We start from the raw sequence: 17,061 nt of genomic DNA on the forward strand, positions 1-17,061 counted from the left end.
GGCTTTTCCCCTGCTTTTGGATTAGCTGATAAGTAGGTCTGACGGCTGCGCACAACGGAACAAGCGAGAAACAGGGAGAGCTTTCACAATCGTGTTTTATTACTCAGGGTATCTGCAGGTTTAAGGGAGCCAAATTTAAGACTTTTTAAGACCTTTTTTAAGGCCACTTTGACCAAATTTAAGCTATTTTTTAAATTTAATTTAAGCTATAATTTCCAGCTATTGCCTGGAACAGGTGCTAACCACGTCGCAAACGTGGGATTAACCATCCAGTTACCATTAAACTTGCACTTCCCCATGGCGCAAGCTCCCACTAGCTTAACCAGCTAATGTGCTCATCTAAAAATAGTCCCCTTTCACAACCAACTGAACGTGCACGGTTCCGCTTACACCAACATCGCACACAAAAAATGCTGAAGACTAACTAGAAATTCACTAAAATTTTATAGGAACAAAATAATCTTGTTTATTGGGTCTTTGAAATTTTAATACCTTTGGAAACTGTATTTAAGGATTATTTGTCATTTTTAAGGATTTTTAAGGCCTTAAATTTGGAAAAGCAAATTTAAGACTTTTTAAGGACCCGCGGATACCCTGATTACTAAATGGGAGAATCAGTTGAAACGGTTTACGGACATTTGTTGAAACTAAATCATAGGAGATGTCCAGAAAGTTTGGAAGCCTGTGCTCATCACCTGTTAATAAACAAACAGCATTTAATTTGTGTAACGAGCCATTAACGCAGATAGACTTTTTACTGTCACCCAGAATATTTTACAGAGGACGTTTTTCAGACTCCTTAAACCCAAACCAGCTCTGTATAACCAACGTCACATCTTCTTCAGAAGAGTCTTCATTCTTGCACTAGCTGCAGCCACTGAGAGCAAAGTTGAGTTAAAATAAAATCTGTGCTGCAACCAGAGCAATGAATCTTTGTATTTCCACTCGTACAGACTTGAACACATTTGCCAAAAGACTTGTGCAATAATCAGCCTTATTTTTCTTACACAAAAAGCTAATTCTAGATTAGATATTACAGAAAACGGGGACGGCTTGCCATCAAATTTAAAAGCCATCCCTCAATAATTACACTGTTGAAGTCAGACAGATGGCTCGCTGGCTGCTTAAAGGCGAGCGACTTTCAAGTCCATCAAGAGCCACTGGTTGTTTGCAAGCGTTTGTTTGTTTTGGTTGTTTGCAAGCAACGTGTTGGAGACCCTAGGTCTATGTAACCATGCCTATGGCTTTAACAACCAGCAGCACAGAAACTGCCTGCAGAGCAACAAACTTGCAAAGTCAAAAACATGATTCAGATTATCCTTTTAATGAAGAGGAAGCATGTCTAAAGCGTGGTCCAGGGGCCATTTATGGCCCTTGGAGTGATTTTCTGCGGTCCCCACCAACATATCTAAAATTATGAATTTTGTCTTTTCAGGAGGCTGTTGATCTAGAGTGATAATTTGAACAAATAAATATTGCATTAATAAAATACATTATTTTTTATTTAAAATTAAAAAAAGTTAAAATATAAGTAAAAGAATAAAACACCATTAAATAAACAAATTATTTTAAGTTTAAAGACGTGGCATAATGAGACTAACTTGGCACTTTTGGCTTTCGTCTTGAAAAGCTTTGACACCATTGGTGTAGAGTAGAATAGAATGGAATAGAATTCAACTTTGTACAGCCACCGTATCATCTGCTGAAGTTGCCGGCGGCACATGCGCAACTTTGTTGTTTACAACCAAAACTTTCTTGAAGCTAAAGCTGAAATAACGGCCAAAGGAGGAGACGGCAGCGCTCAGGACATTTATTATTCCTCACAGAAGACAAAGTGGGAAGTACGGGCATCTTTTGGATATTTGAAGAATGCCGAGGGACAGTTGATAGAAGACGGCTGTCCTGTTTGCAGCACGTGCAGAAAAAGTGTCTGTGAAAGGCAGCAACGCTTCACATCTCGTGACACATCTGCGTGACCATCACCCACAACTCTACAGTCAACTCAAGGCAAGCTAACGTTAGCGTTTTAGCTAAAATGCGTGATCCGAGGATTTAGGTTGAGGGAGAATGCAACGAGTCGCTATATAAAGCAGCCGCAGCGCCGCTACCTGCATATAAACCGTGTCGCGGACACCGCCATGTTGAAATGACGCTATGCATTACGGGGCTCCCAGGGGCAGATAAGAGTTGGTCTCTCTCCGAGAATAATTATGAATTTAACAACGATTACTGCCTGATGACATTTTCCCACATCTGCAAAGCTCACTGGAAGGACACAAACCGAGGACGACATTTTCCTGATATAGGGTTTATTACTCAAGTAAGGGTAAAAAGTATCTGATTAGAAGGCTACTTGAGTACTGAGTATCATCTGATCTAATAGTTTTAAAATGATGACATCAAACAGGCAAAAAATAAGAAGTTATGGGCAAATGTTGGTATTTTAAAGACTAAAGGGGAAAAATGTAAACAAATAAACATAATTACAAAATTTTAGGCAAAATTAAGACAAACTGAGGACAATATTTTCCTGATATACAGGGTTTATTTAGTTGTCTGAAAATGTAGCACGTTTAAATACCGCAATAATACCGAAAACCCTGATAATTTTGGTCACAATAACTGTGAGGTTACATTTTCACACCGTGACAACCCTAGTGCAGAGCCTTTGTAACGGTTACCTTATTCTGTAGTTTCTAACTCTCTCCTCTTCCTCTAATGTATTCTTGTTAATCTGTCATTTTTTTGTGTAAATGCATGTGTAATGAATATTTTTCGGTAACTTTAGTTTAAGATATTTAGTTTAAGATTTGTAAAGGAGTCTTCACCTAGAAAACCTCTGTGCAAACCACGCTAGCAGATCGCTCTAACAAGGTTTCTGTGCTGTCCAAATAGATATGGGGTGTGTCAGAATCCACGGGAAGGATAATTGTAAGAGTGCATTTTGAGGTTGATGACGTCACAGCGCAGCGACGAGTACTGTCCGAATTCAAAGAATACTCATTCTCACGTCCTCAAACGCGTCCTCGCTCCGCCCACATTTCGAGGACGGGTCTGTTGTATCCTCACAGAACAAGGCTATCCCAGCATGCTTTGCGCACGGGCTATGGATTTTCAAGAGGCAGAGAAAATGGGGAGAGCTACGAAGTTTTAAACGTAAGTTTGTTAAAAACTAGCCGTAGAAACCTAAAAAGCTTAAAGCGGTTCAGTTTAGACATTTTTTGTTTGTATATTTGTTTTTAAATTACATTTTAGGCAGAAATCACCCAGAACGAGTTTGTTTCGCAGGTCCCAGTTATTCCCGTGTGTGTGTGTGTGTGTGTGTGTGTGTGTGTGTGTGTGTGTGTGTGTGTGTGTGTGTGTGTGTGTGTGTGTGTGTGTGTGGCAAATTAAACTTGTCATTTGTTTTAAGGACAACAGAGCAAAGAAGCGTTTTTATTAAGCTTAGAGGTGAAGAGTGAAGCTGTTTACACACACAACTGGTTTTACATTCAGGGATTTACAGCTGACACGTTTTAATGAAGTAAAAAGTTTGTGTGAAGAATAAAAGTTTTATCTTATGTGGATAAATGTAAAAATGTGTTTATTGCCTTTTTGTCACCTGTGGTCTCTGGTTTTCTCTGTTTAGGACTGCAGGTGTCCAGGGTCAGGAGAGGCTTTACCTGTTGGTCATCCTGGGAGAGAGGCCTTCTACTGTCATCTTGTTAATGTTATTTTGCTGTTTGATATTTGAACACATTTGTTAAAACAAATACTAACTGATAACTCTTTCTGGTCATTGATTTTATCACCAATTTTATTAGATGTTTAACATGTTACATGAACAGAAAATGAAAAGACGGTAAGGAGACAAGATTGTTTATAATACGTTACACTTATTTACAGATCAAAACCAGTATGGACCGGTTATGTACGGTTAAAGCAGGATTAACCTGAGTGACTCTTCCTGGATCATTTATTTAAACTGAGTGAGCAGGAGGTCTTTAACAGTGCAGCTGGATCTGCTGCAGGAGGATCCAGACGTGGATGGAGGGCTGGAGCAGACCCGTGGCTGGACGTTTCTGGTCAGAGGAACATCGTACAGGACGGTCTGCAGAGAGAGCTTTGGGACGCTTCCTCTCACTGTCCACTCCATCGTCCATCTACAGGGCCTGCTGGGCTGGCTCAGACGACGGCTGTTACATCTCTATGAATGACTTTCCTGTTAACAGTAGTGGTGGTCTGCTGGTACCTTCTCCAGGACAGAGCACCACTGACCTCCTCCACACACATCTTCCTCACGCTCATCCTGCAGACCCACAACTTCACCAGCACAGAGGCAGATGTGCAGCACAGTGCATGCTGACCTGTAATAGATTAAAAAAAGTTTTTTTAATTGAAAAATGTAAAACAAAACATATAACCTGCAGTACACTGGTTCTGTTCGAATAAACAAATGCACATTGAAAACACTTCAATGCTATTTTATTGAAAAGCCTGTTTTTTAAAACGTTGTACCCCAATTGATGCAAAATAAGTTCTAAGGTCCAATTTACATTAGAAAACATCCTACTGCATTCAACATTTATAATGCATTTGGTTTATATTAATTACCTACATGATAATACTCTGTAGAAATGTGTTGTGTATGTTTAACAAGTTCATTCTGTAGCTTAAAACATACATGAAGCCATCTAAAGTTAACATGTAAGTCCTGAAAGCTTCTAGAATAAACAAAATTACTTTACCTGAAAACGGTTGTGAACAAACGCTGCTGATGGACATGAAGCTGCTGAAACTTCTTAATATCCCTGCTAGATTTTCGCTAGCTTTAGCATTTTTCCTTTGCGTGTAGCTGCCACCGCGGCTGTGACGGGACCTACGGGCCACCATAGAGGTGAAGGCTAGACTGTCCGAATTCAGAGCCGCTGGGTTCCGGTCTTGGCGGTCTGGCAAGGACCCGACCTTGCTAGACCGGCGAGGTCCCGCACTCGTAAGCATCCTGCCTGTGGATTCAGACACACCCTCGAGCAAGAATTACCAACAATTAGCCACAGATGCAACAGTCTTGCACCACAAAGACACTCTAGCCAACAGCTACTTAAGTGTTTAATTTTGAATTGACGTATGAACCACTGAAGAGATACAATCCTCACAAGTCCTACCACTAATACAGATAAGACCATCAGATGTGGTTTAGCGTTAACACACCATTGGCGCCATTGGGACAGCCTGTCTTGTGTTTCCAAGTAAATGATAATAATGCATGGTTATCAATCAGGTGGTGTTGTATTTTAAAGAGAATGTGGCCTTTAAAGGGTCAGCTGATAACCCCGACAAAAGACTGGAGGGAAGTTCCGTTTTTCCTCAAGAATTTCCTGCCGGGCCATTTCCTCTGCTCTACTGAAACTAAACCAGTGAGGAGACAAAGTCCTCTACGCTCAGAGCAGAGAGAAGCAGGACTTGGCTCATACAACATTTAAATGGTAGGATCCAGTTCAACCTGCTTTATTGTGGACGTGGATAAAATGGTTGGCTTGTGCCAAACAAAAAAAAACGACACACAATGGTCACTGAAATTAGCTGGAAACTGACAAATGTAATAATACAAAAACAAATTGGGAAATTCTAATAATGGAAACAGACATTACTTTTAAATAGTGGGCCAACAGAATACCTTAAAATGAAGCTTAAATCAATGTTTTCTTGTTAAACCTTTGGAGACGATCAAAGTATTCCTGAGACATCTTACCTTTCAGCAGCAAACATCTGATGAGGATGAGATGATCATAAAGTTTAATGCTGCCTACAACAATACAGAAGAGCAAGTCTGAAATATGATTCATGATTTAATCATAAACATTAACCTGATGCACATCAGTGATGTAGCTTTAACTAAGGATCTTTGTTTATTGGTAATTGGTCATTTAAAAAAACGCATTTACAATATTGACAACGGTTTAAAAAAAAAAAGAGAGACAAAGTAAAAGGTTTCTCTTTGCACCAGTGCATCTAACCCAGTGTTTCTCAATTGTTTTCCATCACCAGCATGCTAGACGATGCTAGACCAGCATACCATCTTGGACCAGCATACAGCGCTGAACCAGCACCAAAACACAACATCTGTTATTTATTAGGATTGTGGATCTGCAGTCATTTTCCAACAGTTCATTTTATGTTGGATAGAAGCAGAGAAAATCTATTAAAAAATTAGCTCCACCAAGCTATTTCCTCACCAGCCGCTACTATTTTTTTTCCCTCATTAATGACCAAGTTCAAAGTTAATCCAAAATTATAAAGGCTTTGTCTTATTTTCTCATCTTTTTCTGCGGACAGTCTGACGTTTCCTCGATCACCTCCATGTTCCTGTGTTTATATTAAGGCCCGACCGATATATCGGCCGGCTGATATTATCGGCCGATAATAGGGTCATTAACACTATCGGCTATCGGCCAATATTGCGCTACCTATCCAGCAGATGGCGCCAGCTTTATGAACTCATGTGTGGCTCCACTCCTCGGGGGGCGGAGCCACCGTCACAGCACACATGCAGCAGAGCAGCAGGAGCAATTCAGTCAAGCAGAGAGGACGGTGATGAGGAAATAGGAGGTAAGTCTTCAGTTTTAAGCATATTTGTTGTGTCAGTGGTAAGTTGAATGGTAAAATAAGCAATGACAAAAGTATGTTTCCCCTCAACATGCTTCCTAAGTTTATTGTGTGCCTCGTAGCCTCGCATTGAAAAGTTACCCTGAAAAAAAAAACTGCTGCAGCATTACGCTCTATGCAGAACTCACGCTGCTTCCCCTTTAGTCATGCAGGGCAGTAAGTGATCCTTACTGATCAAAGTATTCCTGAGACTCACTTCGATGGCCTTTTTCTGGTAGACATTCTGGAATATTCTCAGACAATTTCATCCGCTCTTCTTCAGCAATCTTTTCTAACTCACACAACCGCTGTCGCTGCTGAGGACGGGGGAGGGGGGGTTGGCAACAAGGCAATGAAGCACTGTGGTAGCAGGGAGTCTCTCCTCCTCTCCCTAGCTGGGAGCGGTGATACGAGAAAATAAACATTCCTCTCTACAACAGAATAAATCTATTGTATTTTTTCAGCCTTATATTTTATATAAGGCTTATATATTGCCACATACTAGTCATTTAACGTATCTTCATTTTTATTTTCCTAATACTGTCGGCTTTGGAAAGGATCCAAAACACAAAAGTGTAAAACTCAAAAGTATTTTAATGTCAAAAATCAGGTGACAGAAATAAAAACAGGTAGCTAGGACACTGAAACTAGCAGAGTATGACTGAATTTTTTATTTTTATTTCCTTTTTTTGTGAGGGAGATTTATCAGCCATTATATCGGCTATCGGCCTTTGTTAAAAGTTTTTTATCGGTATCGGTCCCAAAAAATGCATATCGGTCGGGCCCTAGTTTATATGGTGGTTTTTCTACTGGATTCAACAGGCAGCCTGTTGATTATTCCGAGTACAGCTGCCACCTAGTGACTGGGGGTGGTTTTTGCGTTCCAGCATGAAAAAATATGCTGAAAATAATGGATTATGCTGCATCTTGCCCCTGAAAACCCCTCTGATCTAACCCCCTTCTTACACCAAATGCATACGTGCCATGAAACTGTCACAAACAAACTTTATTTTCATTTCAAATCTTTCTATAAAGCACTATGCTCGACGCACATGTCAAACTCTAGTTTAAACAGGAAGTCAGACAGGAAGACAATGTAAAAAGATCAGGAAATTTTCTAAATAAATGTCATGTGAAGATTTCCAGTAGCTTGGCCTGCTAGACTCACCCTCTGAATTATTTGATCTGCATTCACCTCCTGAAGATCAGAATGACTACAAGCCAATTACCCAGTTATTTGAACGGAAGCGTTACGAAGACTTTTGCTCCCCAGAAGGAACCATCAGCATGACTGGCCAGGCTAAATTTCCAGTTGTTTAACGAGTAAAAATATGTACATCATTACCTGCATGTTTTAGTTGTTTCCCTGCTCACTCACCTGATTTTAATCAGTAGGTGATTAACCGGCTTCTAAAGAGCTTGATGCGCTGCAGATGATTCAACCATTAAATCAGGAGTGTTGGAGCAGGAAAACGGCTAAAACATGCTGGAAACTGGCCCTTGAGGACCAGGATTCCTCACCCCTGCACTAGACAACACAAACTAAAATACGAAAGTGTTAAACTTTCTGAACAAAACGGAGTCCTTTTGTATGTAAAGGTGTGGTTGACAGAAATTTTTTAAAAACTTTTTTCTGATTACAATTGGTCACTCTGAGTTTTTCATGCAGACTAAACATGAAAATAGTCTTCTATGCCCATGTCCTGCATTAGCTTCTTATAGACAATATATTGTGAAAATCTAGAATTAGAAAATTCTCAGATCTGTCACACTATGAATTTGCACTCATGCACTCATCGATCTTTCCTCACAACAGGGAAGGCTGTTTTAACATCCAGGAATCAGTAGACGATGCATTGGCTAGTTAAGCTAACGTTAACATTAGCAACTTCGCCACAAGGCAGAACTCCTTCAAACTTGTAACATTTCATTAAAATTTTAGGTTTTATGTCACTCATCCTTGTCTAAACATTTGGGCTGTAGCGAAGCGTCGATGACGTCGACAGCTCGATTCAAAAAATTTGTCGACGTCAGATCCGGTAGTCGACGCACCACGCCCACTTGTTGCAACCCCAGGAGTTAGTAAATAGAGGTGGAATCCGTTTTCCCTCTAGTTCGCCCTCTTCTCCGCTTTCACTAACATCTCCGCCAAGCATCGAAGACCTGGAACAATGTCCGTCCGCTACTAGATCCCTTTCCTGTTTTGCCCGCCTTCGTCTCCCGGCAACGGACAACAACTTCCGGGGTCAGATGCGCTGCTTCGTCTCTACCGCAGATGTAGAAAATCACCGGGAGCGTTTCTCCCTTCATAAAGGAGCTTCTTTCAGACATTAGGAGAGCTGTTTTGGTGGCAGCAGTCTCTCCTCCATGCTGGTCTATTTGCTGCAGGGTAGGGCTGCTCGATTATGGCAAAAATAATAATCACGATTATGGTGACTGAAATTGAGATCACGATTATTTAGGACGATTTTTCAATTTATGTTGATTTTATTTGTTTTTATTCAGTCATAAAATTGCTCAGGGCACAATCAGGACAAAAATAAGAAACAAGATGATCACTAAAAGAACTCCTGATTCCCAGTATAAAAAGACCAATATATTTATAGCTCATAGTTTATGACCCAAGGGTTTGGTTTAACTCATTTAAGTCTAACTAGTACAGACCCAAATAGCAATATCTTGCAAATACTGACAGCAAGAATTATACAGTGGCATTTATAACAAATACAAGCAAATAAATTGATGTTCACAAAATGTTGCATCATACGTATTTAGTTGTGTCAAGGTGCTGTAGGAGGGTACACTAACACTGTGTCCTCAGAGAGATTAGTTATTATTTATCAGGGTGAGGAACTTATTTCTACCTTATTTATAAACTATTTATTTACAAGTCCATCAGTTAATGTAATAACTGTCCCAACCACAGCTGCACCCCCCCACCCCCCAACCCGGTCTCACAGCAATCGGGGCAAGCTGCACGTGTGTTTGGCGCGCCGCACGCGCACATTTAGCCGTTTTTAGCTGCTCAGGAGTCCGCAGGTGCGGTGTGTGTGTCACTCACTCTGGTTACTCCAACAAGGAGCTGACTCCGAGAGCTGTTTCTTTAGCGACTGACACATCACTACATCATTCCCTTTCCTAATGTCCTGAAGAACGGTCCGGAGTGCAGGCGGAGTGTTTAGCTAACCTGCAGAAATGTCGACGACAGTTATCCAGAAAGTAGCTAAGGGTTACCAGAGATGTTTCTCAGGAGTTCGCTAGGTACTTTTAAGTTAAAAAGTCAAGAAGGGGGTCTGAGAAGCTGCTAGAAATAGCGTCACAGTCACTAAGTTGGCAACACTGTGGGGGGAGCGCTTCATTTGCAACTCAGGGCAGCGCAAGCGGGAGGAGCAAATAATCGGCATGTTTTGTTTTTTATAATCGTTCAAAACTCAGATCGTTATCGTGATTAAAATTTGATTAATTGAGCAGCCCTACTGCAGGGTATTTTTGGTTTATTTAAACATGGTAACTTGAACTTAACGTTGGTAAAGCCACTGTTAGCATTTTCGCTAACAGCTTCTTGCGTTTGGTTTAGAGTTAATCTTTTTGTGGTGTAGATCCCCCTTTTATTACATTTAGAGTGTTGTGGGTTTTCAGTTTAGTGTAAAATATCACCTTGAGTTTGGTTTAACCGCCCAGTTTAGAGTTTGGACCTTTGGAGATCCTTACTGTGGTCCAGAACCCTGTAATCTTTGCCCAGTGGGACATTCCTACTTATTTGTACTTTTGTTTTAATCCCCCACAGGCAGAATTAGTTTTATTATTCCCAACTTGTGGATGGAAAGATTTATGTTTTTTTGTTGTTGTAAATAAACCTGATCATCACTTTAGCTTTCAAATCCCACGTTATTGTCCCTTCCTTTTTGCACACGAGCCAAACTCCCCAGGAAGGGTCGGAACACCACTCGCCTCACGCACAAAAGTGACCAAAACAAAGCAGCATGGAGACACTCCGTCTCCAACCAACTCTCAGGCAGCAGCCTGCACTCCCAAGTTCTACACGTCACCAGAACATAACCAACCAACACAATAAAAGCAGTGTTATACAAAATGGAAGGCCTGTAGTGTTTATTCTCTTACAGTAACAATTTATCAATTTTTTGAGGATTTTATTTGAGATTTTTGGGTTTTTATTAACTGTGCAATCGAAAAATAATCATTAGATTAATTGTCTAAATAGTCATTAGAATAGTCGACTATTCGATAAAATAATCTTCAGAATAATTGTTTTCAAAATAATCGTTTAGCCCCAGCCCTACTAAACATATCTAAATATATTCACATGATCATCTGTCCATCCATCCATTTTCAGCCGCTTATACGGAGTCAGGTTGCGCGGTCAGCAGAGACGCGGGGGAATCCCAAGGCGTTCCCTGGCGAGGTGAGAGACATAGTCCCTCCAACGTGAGCAGGGTCTTCCCTTGGGTCACCTCCCCTCCCAGTTGGATGTGCCCTGATAACTTCACTAGGGAGGCATCCAGACTAGATGCCCCAGCCACCTCAAATGACTCCTCTCAATGTGGAGGAGCAGCGAGTCTACTCCGAACCCCTCCCGGATGACCAAGCTTCTCACCCTATCTTTAAGGGAGAGCCCAACCACCCTGTGGGGAAAACTCATTTCGGCCACTTGTATCCGCAGTCTCGTTTTTCTGTCACTACCCAAAGCTCGAACCACACCTTTAAAAGATTAAAAAGTCAAAATTATTTTTCTTTTCAATGGCCCTAATCCTTTTCCGTAGTACAGTTCACAAGTTCTCTAGAGAAGTGATGCTCCTTCCTGTCAGACCCGTACAAAAATCTGGCTCATGACCAGAGGTGAGGGTAGGTTCATAAATTGACTGGCTCAGCTCTGTCTTCAACACGAAAGATCAGTATAGCACCCGCATCACTGCAGATGCAGCACCAACCTGCCTGTCGATCTCACGCTCCATTTTTCCCTCGCTCATTAACAAGACCCCGAGATATGTAATTAACTCTTCCACTTGCGGCAGGATCTCGTCCCTGACCTGGAGAAGGCATTCTCCACACATGATCAATAGAATGTAAATATTTCAGTAACATGTTCAGTAGTAAGCTACTGGAAACTATAATAACATTTAATATCTACTAGTAACAATGTAATGGTGGCATATACACTACCAGTCAAAAGTGTTAGAATGCCTCAATTTTTCCAGTTATTTATTACAGTTTAAGTCATTCAAGTGCGATGAATAGCTTGAAATTTGTGCAAAGTTGAGCTGTGAACAGCCAGTGGTTGAAAAAAAAGGTAAGGTTACTCAACTGAAAAATAACATACATTTCGAATTATACAAAAAGGTCTTATTCAGAGAACACAGCTGTTCTGCTAGCCTAGAGATCTAGAGCAAATTCTTGCTTTGCAAAGTTTGGTTTAGCAACGCTCCACTGGAACCTCTGCAGCCCCGCACAGCATTCTGGCTGGCCAATCACAGCTCTCTAGAGGGGTTTCAAACATCAAGAGCTGTGATTGGTCCATAATGATGGGCCAATCATAGTGCTCTATCTGCTTAGTGAACAAATCAGAGCTTTATCTGCTTTGTGGGCCAATCAGGGCACTCTATATGCCTGGTGGGTGGGATGATGCAACAGAGTGAAACAAGATGGCGACAGCTCGTTAGAAACGGCTTTTACATCCATGTTGGACTATTAGAACTTGGGCTCCATTAGAATCAGGAGCAGATAGATGTATTTAAGTGCTTTTTTCAGAAAAGTTATGCGTTTTCTACTTCTTCAACTGTGGACCGCCTCATTTACCGATGGCTGTTGCGGTGAGTATGTCACATTCATTGTCCAGTGGAATGCAGAGATCATTAGAAAGACAACGGTAGAACCCGCCCCACAACCGAGAGCCGTCAATGGAGCGTTGCCAGACTAAATCATACATTTATTTAGTCTGGCTTGCCAGGCTACAGTTCTGCAGCAACCGAGGTTGATCAAACCTTGAAAGCTGGTGCTACGAATACCCACAGGTGTTCCAACACTTCTGGATTGCTTAAAACCCCCTCTGTCTGCATAAAAGCAGTGTTGGACCATACTGTGGTACTGTACCCTCGTGAGCAGCAGTTGAATATTGTACTGCAGATAATGGTGTGTTGCAACAAAAATGGAAAGAAAAGGGCAATTAACAATGGAAGAGAGACAGACCATCATAAAACTTAAAAATGTAGGTCTTTCTTACAGAGAAATTGCAAACTAGGGCTGAACGATCTATCGTTTTTGGACTGAAATTGCAATTTCAAACAGCACGATCACGTGACCGTCAAAGCTGCGGTTTTAGCGGTTTTGACTGATCCAGGATCAGTTGTGTAACTTTTTTTTTTTTTTTACATCCAGGGTTTTCCCCTGTGTTATCGCGGCGGCAAAGGCCAGCGCGGGGGAGGGGGGTGGGGTGTACAGTCCAGAGCCGAGCCCAACTCCACAGCTGCCAGAGCTGCATGTTCAGGGTACTTTCCCTGCTTTATGTCCCCAGACACAGCGCTGCTAGAGACGATAATAATGCACCGTAGGTGAGCCCGGGACAGAGAGAGAGAAAATTTAGTTTAGTAAGGGAGAGAGAGAGACTCCTCCCACATCAGCAGGTTCAGGCTGATTTCTAAAGCTCGGTTTATGCTTCATCAGCGCGAGTGCGGAGTCGCGCACTTTAGTTGACTTGAAAGCTTAACTTCTCTTTTAAAAAGGGTTTGAATGTTCCTGACGGCTCACATTAGTTCAAACAAGCGAAGCTGTCAGAATGCGTGCGTCTCTCTCACGGAGCTGACGTTTTAGTGAGGAAAAACTACCAGATGGCTTCAGCCTGCCGCGGTAATGCAGGAAAACCGTGTATTTTTTTTATTTAATACATTTAAAAAGCTATTTCTACCTACAGATTTCCTCCATGCATTTTTGGAGTAGACCATGTTTTTATAAAGCTCCTCTCTAGATAAAAATCACAAGCACAAGCTGCTTCACAAACACATAAAGAAATAAGATAATGGGAGAAAACATTAATAGATTTAACTGTTTTTATTGTAAGATTAAATAGTAAATATTAATGTGAATGATTTGTTGTACTAGACTAGAATCTAGACCACCTTTTCACTTAATCTGCAGGATGGCTCGGCAGGCTAGTGTTGGACCTTTGTTTGCAGAAAATCGTGAATTGAACCAAAATCACAATTTTTGCTAGAAAAATTGCGATTCAATCTTTTCCTAAAATTGTTCAGCCCTATTGCAAAGAAAGTCAAGGAGTACGGTTTCCTTCACCATCAAAAGGCTCTCAGAAACTGGGGCAAACTGTGACAGGAAGAGGCCTGGCAGACCCAAAGCCACAACTGTATCAGAGGACAAGTTTCTGACAGTTGACAGCTTGGGTGATAGGCGGCTCACAGGACAACAGCTTCAAGCACAGCTGAACAGTGGTCACTGTAAGCAAGTCTCGGTTTCAACTGAAGACCTTGAATGTGATGGTCTGGGGCTGTTTAGCTGGATCCCGGGTCGGTGACTTGTACAGAGTGAGAGGCACCCTGAACCAAAATGGCTACCATGCAGTACCCTCTGGTATGCGCCTAGTTGGTCAGGGGTTCATCTTACAGCAAGATAATGACCCAAAACATAAGTCCATGCTATGCCAGAACGACCTCAGGAAAAAAGAACAAGATGGTAAGCTTGTAAACATGGAGTGGCCGGCACAGTCTCCAGACTTAAACCCCATCGAGCTGGTTTGGGACAAACTGGACAGAAGAGTGAAAGCAAAGCAACCTACAAGTGCCACACATTTCTGGGATCTTCTGCAACAGATATGGGAAGAACTTTCTGAAGAATATTTGATTTCTATTGTAGAAAGAATGCCACGAGTGTGTTCAGATGTTAGATCTACCAAAGGTGGCTACTTTGATGAGTCAAAAGTTTACAATACATTTTGGTCTATGAATTGATTCCATGATTTCTTTTTTAACGATTGCTTATTTGTCCTCTGCTTTCATTTCAGAGTGCAAAGTGACATTAAACTGCATAATTTCCAATAAAAAACTGGAAAAATTGGGGCATTCTAAAACTTTTGACCAATAGTGTACATTTCATTATGAACAGGTTGGCAACATAATCCAGTCTAAATTGTATTCAAACATAGAAGCATTTGTGAATTACATGCTACAATGGCTTGCCACAGTCCTACTGCTGTGTGTGGAGCAGACTCGCTAACACTCAGTAGCAAAGACTCCAGGTAGCTGCTGCAGTGGTTCTTCTCCACACCGCTGCAGAGAACCACAAAGCTAAACAGGATGGTGGGGATTTTTCTTCCGCTTCTGGAGTTTTGTCATTCACAACCATCATGTTTTTTTTTTAACTCCACTTGATCGTGATTTGTGAACGTGCTACAAGCTAGCTTAGCATTAGCCAATCTACCTGTAGTTTAACTCTTGATTCCAAACTTTGGACAGTTTCCATTTTTTACAATGGTTTCTGTCTGATGGTTCCTCTATTTTCCTCCAAAGCACCTAGATTACAACAATGTGTGCCAGTAAAAGGTGTTCAGACTGTGGTGCGCACATTTAACGAAGCTTTGAATCAGTAAAAAAGGAGGAATTTAATTGAACCACCCTAATCATTCGATGACTAATTTCAGCACTGAAACAATTGATCCACCCCTTTAAGTGAAAGAAAATTAAATCCCGTTTTTACATTGACCACCCGTAACCTCAACGGAAACAAGAACGTGTTTTTTGTGCTTTGCCAACCCTGAAAAGTTCCACAAAATAGTCACTTCTTTCCATAGATGTAATGGGCTAAATTTCTGCACTGTGCTACCTGTGGCCCGTGTTTTTTGTCCAATTAGAAAGAAATACCTCCTTAAATGAGACTTCTGACTTAAAAATAGCTGCAATGACCTATGTCTAAACATTTGGGCTAAAAACAGGACGAACAGGTGTTGTGAGCCACTGTTGGTTCTTCACATAACCCAAGAAGCAACCGAGTCACTGTGTCCAGCCTGCTCTCAGTTCAACATGAGCAAAACAAAAACTAGAACTGCCCTCAGGATTACCCTCCTACTCTTCATCATGGTGGAGGAAATGTCTTCAGAAAGTTAAATGAAAATGATAAATGACTACTGAACAAGTGGTAACTATGGTAGGCACAGGTGATTGATTTCTCACAGCAACTAAAAACCAATACAGATGGACACACCCATGAGCAACAGAGAACCTCAAACCCACAGCAGCGTGTTACAACATGACATGACTAAAGAACCTAACTGGTCATTCTACATTTAACCGTTATGGTTCACTGCGTCACATTAAAACCCATTTCATTTTGTTTACGTAATCCAGACTTTGTAGTTCCTAAAGTTATGTAAAGACTGCAAGTCTTGAGGATATTATGAACACAAAGGCTGTAAAAACTGACAAATATTTAAAAACAAAAACTTGTTAAAAGTATAATAAAATATGGTAATATCTGCCTTTGAACTAAGAAATCTGGGATTTCCTTTACAATCTGCAGCTCTTTCAGTCTAAAATTTGTGTTGTCCCAGTCCATTATATGGTTTTCTCTTATGCAGTGATCTGTTGTGAACAGGGATGTGACACCAACCCAAAAAACACCAACTCAAAAAACCATAGACATAGTAGTTAACAGAATCAGACAGGACAAGACTTTACACAAAAGAACAAATCTCACAGCAGACGACATAGCACAACTGATAGGACTGGTAGCTAACTCCACATACGACACCGCAATATACAAACAACTGGAAGGCTTCGCCATGGGTAACCCGTTATCAGCCACCCTGTGCGAGTTTTTCATGGAAGACCTGGAACAAAGAGCCATAGCCACAAAAAATTACATTCTAGTCCGCACTTGTCAGCAGATTCAAACATAAATCATCTCAATTTATGGGACCACAAAAGTAAACAAGAGTACTGACTCTCCTAACAAAGACAAAAAAAAAAAAAAAACTGACAAAAGTGCATCTCAAACCTGTAACGTGCCAAACATTTGAGTTCCTGGAATCGATTCTGAACCTTTGTGAATCGATTCTGAATCTTTATAAATAAGAATCCCGATTCAGACTTGAATCGATTTTTTTTCAGCACCTCTATCATTTACCATATACAGTAAAATTATATTGAAATAAAAAAAACTGTTTAATAAAAGACAAACACTTTGGATTAGTTAACATTCCACATTTAAAAACGCGTATTTTAATTAACAGTAACATAAAAATGTTGTAAAGTTTCTATCGGCATCAACAGCCTGCTGGAGAGAAAAGAAATCCCACTCTTCTTGAAATGCAGGTGAGCACCACAGAATCCCTCTGAGGGCATACCTGGCTTCGGTTTTCCAGCTATGCTCCAGGACATACAGAAGACACGCGGGAATTTTATATTAAAAACTGATAAA

The 17,061-nt window shown here is 40.9% G+C and overlaps 1 protein-coding gene across 1 annotated transcript in view; it reads right to left on the reverse strand.

Moving 5' to 3' along the window:
• Positions 1-17,061, reverse strand: part of spag9b (sperm associated antigen 9b) — a 60,911-nt gene that overhangs the window by 42,372 nt on the left and 1,478 nt on the right. The gene's annotated exons all lie outside the window — the stretch shown is intronic.

Source organism: Nothobranchius furzeri, chromosome 16 (assembly GCF_043380555.1).
Source record: "Nothobranchius furzeri strain GRZ-AD chromosome 16, NfurGRZ-RIMD1, whole genome shotgun sequence".
Taxonomy (NCBI): domain Eukaryota; kingdom Metazoa; phylum Chordata; class Actinopteri; order Cyprinodontiformes; family Nothobranchiidae; genus Nothobranchius; species Nothobranchius furzeri.